Genomic DNA, 6733 nt, shown 5'->3' with positions numbered 1-6733 from the left:
ACCCCATCAACCCCAACCAAGAGAGACCTGAGTCAAGTCACCTGTTTCAAGTGTTCGAAGACCGGACATTATGCCAATGAATGTCCTGAAGGCCAGAATGGAAATGGCAATGGAAGCTCTGGGAAGAAGCCGAACCCTTTCAATAGGGGACAGGTGAACCACGTTAATGTGGAGGAGATTGAAGATCGGCCCGATGCAGTAATCGGTAAGTTTTTGGTTAAGTCATTTACTGCACTCGTTCTTTTTGATACTGGTGCATCGCATTCATACATATCAAGGGGATTTGTGGAAAAGCATAGCCTGCCCACTAGGATTCTTAAAACACCTATGCTAGTAAGCTCGCCAGGAGCAGAATACATGGCCAGACAAGGATGTTTTCAAGTACCATTGAGTATAGGAAGGCATGTATTCCCAACGGATTTAATTATTCTGGAATCCCAAGGTCTGGATGTGATTCTTGGTATGGATTGGCTGTCGATGTATGGAGGAAACATCGATTGCGCCAGTAAGACAATTTTGCTTACCACACCAGAAGGAAGAAGGATCAAGTATGTATCCCGGCATGTGCCAAACAGGACACAAGTGAATTGCTTATCAGGAGTGGTGCAGGAAGAAGTACCAGTGGCGAAGGATTTTCCTGATGTATTTCCGGAAGAGTTGCCAGGCATGCCACCGGATAGAGACATTGAGTTTTTGATTGAACTATTGCCAGGAACAGGCCCGATATCGAAACGACCATACAGGATGCCAGCACAAGATTTGGCAGAAATCAAGAAGCAGATTAAGGAGCTATTGGATAAAGGTTATATACGCCCAAGCTCTTCACCTTGGGGATCACCCGTTTTGTTAGTGGAGAAGAAGGATGGATCTTTGAGAATGGTTGTTGATTATCGTGAATTGAATGCGGTAACAATCAAGAACAAGTACCCACTACCAATGATAAATGATCTGTTTGATCGTTTGCAAGGAGCCAAAGTGTTTTCCAAGATCGACTTGCGATCAGGGTACCATCAGTTGAAGGATGACTTGACATATGAGGAAAAACCTATTAAGATTCTCGATTATGCCAGCAGAGTTACCCGCAGCAAAGTTATCAAGTTTTGTAAAGTTCAGTGGAGCCACCACACTGAGGATGAAGCCACCTGGGAAAGAGAGGAAGTTTTGCTCAAGGACCACCCTCACCTATTTTCTAGCCAACCCGAATCTCGAGGGCGAGATTCATCTTAAGGGGGTAGGTTTGTAACATCCCAAATTTTCAATTTGGAATGTTATACATTAGGTCATCATGCATACCATGTTTTTCTCGCATTTTCCGATCCTAGAAAATTTCACGCAACTCAAGGACCCTCGGAGAGAGTTGGAAGTTTCATTATTTTCATATTTGGGATTTCTCAAATTTTGAAAATAGGATCATTTGGATTTATTTAATTATCTTCATAAAGTTTTCCTATAAAAATTTTGAGAGAGGGAATAATATGACTTTCCCAAATTTAGGAAAAAATGAAGATTTAATAAATAAACCCATTTTGATTTTGCCGGAGTTTTATTTGCGTTTTATTTGCCTTAGGGAAAAATGCGTGTTTAAAAAAAAATTGCATTTAGGCCCCGAGTAAAGTTCATTTCTGTTCGACTCATTTTTAGGAGTCGGGGAAAGTTTACTGTATTAATTTTGGAGTTCGTTTAGATTTTTTTTATTTTGTCGCTCTGCGCGCGAGACCGTTTAAAAAAAAAAAACTGCAGCGCCTTGGGCCAAAGGCCCAAGCTGCTAGCCGCCGGCCGGCCAAGGCCAAGGCCACCGCGCGCGCACGCACCAAGGGGGCCAGGGAGCCACTCCTTTTTCCTTGTCCTAGTAGGACTCTTTTCCTACTTCGTTTATTCCGTATCTAATCCTAGATCTATTCCTAATCCTAATCTATTTCTTGCCCCCTACCCCAAGCAAAAACCCTCCCCTCCCCAATATAAATACCCAAGCACCCCCCCTCTAAACCATCAAACCAACACCTCTCCTCTCCTCCGCCTCACCACCGCGCCACCCAACGCCGCGCCGCCTCACCACCGCGCCACCCAACGCCGCCGCCTCACCACCGCGCCACCCCACACCCAACGCCGCCGCCGCCTTACGCCGCCGCCGGAGCCCCTCGCTCTTCGAGGTACTAGCCCCGCGCCGCGTCACCTTTTCTTTTCTCGGATCGTTTTCTTCTAATCGTTCCGATTCTTTTCTTCTCTAAACCGTTCCGGTTTTCTAGATCAGTTTTTCGTTCGGATTTCTTCTCCGAAACCCTAGATCGGATTCGTTTTCTTCTCCGATTTAGTTGCCTTTTTACCGTTCGCCGGACCGTTCGTCCTAACGAACGTGATCACCGGATTCTTCTAGGTTAATGAACGTCCGTTCGTTTAACCGTTCGTCGTTCTCTTTTCTCGTCGGATTTATTCCGCGATTCTTCCGATCGTGATTTCAGATCCGATCTTCTTTCTAGTCTATCTTCTTGCTCGTTTATCGGAATCAGGTGATTCAAATGCCTGGAGTTTCGCCTCGAAACCGCCGTTCCGACTAACCAACTTAAACTAAGTTTTTTTACTGTAAAATTTTGACCTAGTTTCAACTTGCTAGAACCGAGTTGTTTTCTTTCGTCGTTTGACTTTCGATGCTTTATTTGATTCGATTCTTTTGCAACCAGGGTTCTTAATTTGAACTCTCTGGTTAGATCTTTTATTCGAGATTTCCCTGTGCATTAGATGAGTACTTATTGTATGCTTGTTGTTTGTCTGCGATAGATTACCCGGATTGCGCCGCTTGTTACTTCGAAACCCTAGGACTCGCGGATCATCAGCAAGGCAAGTAACACTTGATCATATCTTTCCTACTACCCAGTTTTATTGCATTAGATCAAACCCTCAAACACTTGCATTGTTAGGATCTAATTAAATTGTGGGTTGGGAAGTAGAATTGAGGTAGTACCTATTACCTGTTACTTATGAAACCTTGGGAGTTACTTCTACGTTTGCTTATTATGCTGTAGCGACCCGACCCGAATGGATCAAGTCTCTGTGCTTTCGTGTCATCCCTGGATCGGTATGCTGACACACACAGTACTCGAAGGATTTATAACAGAGGTAAATCACATGTATAAAGTAACGTAAAAACTATTACCTCAATCCAAAATATAGCGGAAGCAACAAGGTTGTGGATTCCCATCAACACCAACGGCAAAGTTGAGTATAGGAAATCGTAACCCTAACATACCACTTACTCGTCGTCTGAAAAGTCTGCAACATGAAAAGTTGCAGCCCGAAAACGGGTCAACACATGGAATATGCTGGCAATGTAACACATAGAGAGTAATGAAAGAATAGGCTATACTACATGCATATATGGCTGGTGGAAAGCTCTATGATTACAGTTTTTGCGAAAAGCCAATTTTTCCCTACTTCAAAGGAATAAAATTTATTTAACTATCATGGTGGTTGTTAAACATTGAGAATGGTTGACAGCATCCTCAATCCCAATTAAAAGTACTCATTAAACCCAAACAAATTATAATAAGTAACGTGTTGAGATCAACAGGATAATCCAAGAACTAGATACTCAAAATGTCCATAACCGGGGACACGGCTAATCATGATTAGTTTGTTACTCTGCAGAGGTTTGCGCACTTTTCCCACAAGACTCGATCGCCTCCGTTTGGTTTCTCGCACTACAGGGTGTTTGAGAAGGCGGATGACCGAGACATAGTCTTTCAGAAGCGCTAGCACCTTACATGTGGGGTAAACCGGTACACCTACATCCCCTACATCTGCTAGTCTACCCCGTAAGAGTTCGCACAACTTAGTCAACTATGCTAGAGCCCATAGTAGCATGTGGCTGCACACGGAAGTTTCTAGCATGAAAGATCTTATGATCCCTTTTGAGCCTGGGTGGCGGTCCGAAAAAAAAAACAGGCAAGTCCTGATAGACATCAGGTGCCTCAATCCACCCAGATGTGTGTTTAAGTTGCCACCTTAGATAAACCATTAAAATTATCAATCTCACATCTGTCATGGATATCACTCACCCAATCCACGTCTACTAGCATAGCATAGCATAATAAGCAAACGTAGAAGTAACTCCCAAGGTTTTATAAGTAACAGGTAATAGGTACTACCTCAATTCTACTTCCCATCTCACAATTTAATTGGATCCTAATCATGCAATGTGAGAGGATTGATCTAATGCAATAAAACATGGGTTGTAGAAAAGATATGATCAAGTGTTACTTGCCTGCAATGTTGATGAAGATGATTCGCACTCAAAACTCTTGATAGATCTAATCGTCATACTCCGGTCAATCTATCGTAGGCAAGCAATAGTAACCACACAATAAGTACTCATCTAATGCACAGGGAAAAATCGAACAAGAGAACGAACCAGAAAGTTCAACTTAAGAACTCCGGTTGCAAAGAAAGAACGAGCCGAACAAACGACGAAAAACAAACGGCGGAAGAAAACAACTCGGTTCTAGCAAGTTGAATCTAGGTCAAATGATCTTTTTTTCAATTCGAGAAAACTCTCAAATATGAAAATAACGAAATCTCCAACTCTCTCCAAGGGTCCTTGAGTTGCGTGAAATTTCTAGGATCGACCAAAATGCAAGAAAATAAAATATGCATGATGATCTATTCCAAATTGAAAATAAATTCAAAGGGGCTTTGAATTTAATTCTTTGAAACTCCCAACTCATATTTCATATAATTTGAAGAAGTCATTTTATCTTCTCTCGTGAAAATCATTGAGTCGCATAAAGTTTCAGAATTGAAATATTTCCAAATGAAATTCAATTATTTTTCAAACACCCTTTTCATTTTTAAATGGAAGAAGTCATGTCATCTTCTCTCTAGGGTTTTGTGTTTGAAAAGAATTTGAATTCATGGAGATCAGAAAACCAATATGAAAGTTTGGGAAAGTCCTTTTATTCCCTCTCATTTAACTTTCAAAAAGTTTCGAATTCACTCACTTTCAGTCAATCAATCAAGCAATCAATCAAATCTATCTATTTGTTTATAACATTCCAAAATTTAGAATTTTGGGATGTTACAAACTACCACCCTTAAAATGAATCTCGTCCTCGAGATTCGGAGAGGCTAGAAAGAATAGGTTAGGGTTTGGGGTCTTCTCAAAGTCCATCGATCATCTCCGAGGTCTCGGGTGCTACCACCCTTAGAAACATTGTTACGGTTCCATCAAAACTCATATACTCCATCCTTATCGTTGACAGTGTCAGTCTTCTCAGATATTAAGGATAATCCCTTCTCTGGCTCTTCCGGTAGTGGCATAACCTTTTCCTCAATTCCTTTGTCCTTTCATCTTGGTAAGGTTATCCCGAAACTGGGTCTTCATAGCTGACGGGTCTGACGCCAATGCTAAACAACTATCGATATCTCGTGGTGGTCAACAATTTATGGTTTCTCCTGCAGGAAAGGGTCTGGGTTGAACCTCACCGTATAACCTACGGTTGGCAACAACTGCCGTGTACAAGGGAAAAAAATACCTATACCTTTCTAAGGTTCAAACAAGGTTTTTATCGTCGTCTCTCCACTATAGGTAAGTCACTCAGATTTACCATCCCATATAGCAAAGCGAATAATAAGAGTAAGTCGGTATGGTGATCAATCCATCCCGCACCCAAATCATTACCATGTATACAGTTTAGCGAATCTCGCATACTAACACTCGGTCAACCTCACAAGCATTGCAGAATTTCTCTTGTCGATGAACCAAGTTCGGAAAATCCATTGATTCTGCAAGCCAAACAAACATCTATCGTTACTTAACAACTCTCAGGTTTTGCGTAAACTCCTATAGAATCGTCGGTTGATACAAGTCGTAACTTCTTCCAGGGTTTTTCCTTCAGCAAGAGTGTGCTTGCTTCTTGGCAGGTCCTGGGGCCTGTGGGTTATGGCCCATCTCATCACTTGCAAATCTTGAACTCATCATCTGGGCAACTGATCATTATCCCAACATCCAACTTCCTGGCATACTTAAAATCCATGTACTGTCTCTTTTCCTTATATTTGCACCAAACGGGGACATGATTACTCAGACTCATCATGGAGTTTCCATTGCTCCATATTACCAACATCATACCTCCGTTATATCCAATAGTAATTTATCTCTTCATCCTCGTGGGATTTTCCCACATACCAAGATAAAAACTTATACTTATGAAGTCCATATTCACTTCGTGGAACATCATTATCCTTTCTGCGGTCAAGCGTCCTTACAAGGGAATATTGGCCATCTCTGCATGGCACTTCTTCAACTGGGAACCGTGAAACACGTCTTGAACTCCTGACAGTCCTTCGGGTAACTCAACTTGTAGGCCACTTCCCTCATACGCTCCAAAACTCGGTATGGTCCTACAAATCTCGGGGCTAACTGTCCCTTAACTCCCATCCGTTTAACTCCTCGCAGAGGGAACACATGAAGACATGCTCTGTCTCCGATTTCATAGACTACCTCCTTGCGTTTTTAAGTCTGCATAACTCTTCTGCCTGGACTGAGCTACCTTCAGTCTATCTCGAATCAGCTTAACATTCTCTTCTGACTCCTTGATCACATTTGGTCCAAACAACTGACGGTCTCCAACTTCATCCCACATACTCTTGGGGCATCACACATATCGAGACAAAACTCATGTTCCTTTTCGTCTGAATCCACTCAGTGGAGTATCCTTATCTTTTCCAGGGGTCAAAGGTT

This window comes from Triticum dicoccoides, chromosome 2A, assembly GCF_002162155.2.
Source record: "Triticum dicoccoides isolate Atlit2015 ecotype Zavitan chromosome 2A, WEW_v2.0, whole genome shotgun sequence".
NCBI lineage: Eukaryota > Viridiplantae > Streptophyta > Magnoliopsida > Poales > Poaceae > Triticum > Triticum dicoccoides.
The sequence above is the reverse complement of the archived record's forward strand: the minus strand, read 5'-3'. Positions refer to the sequence as shown.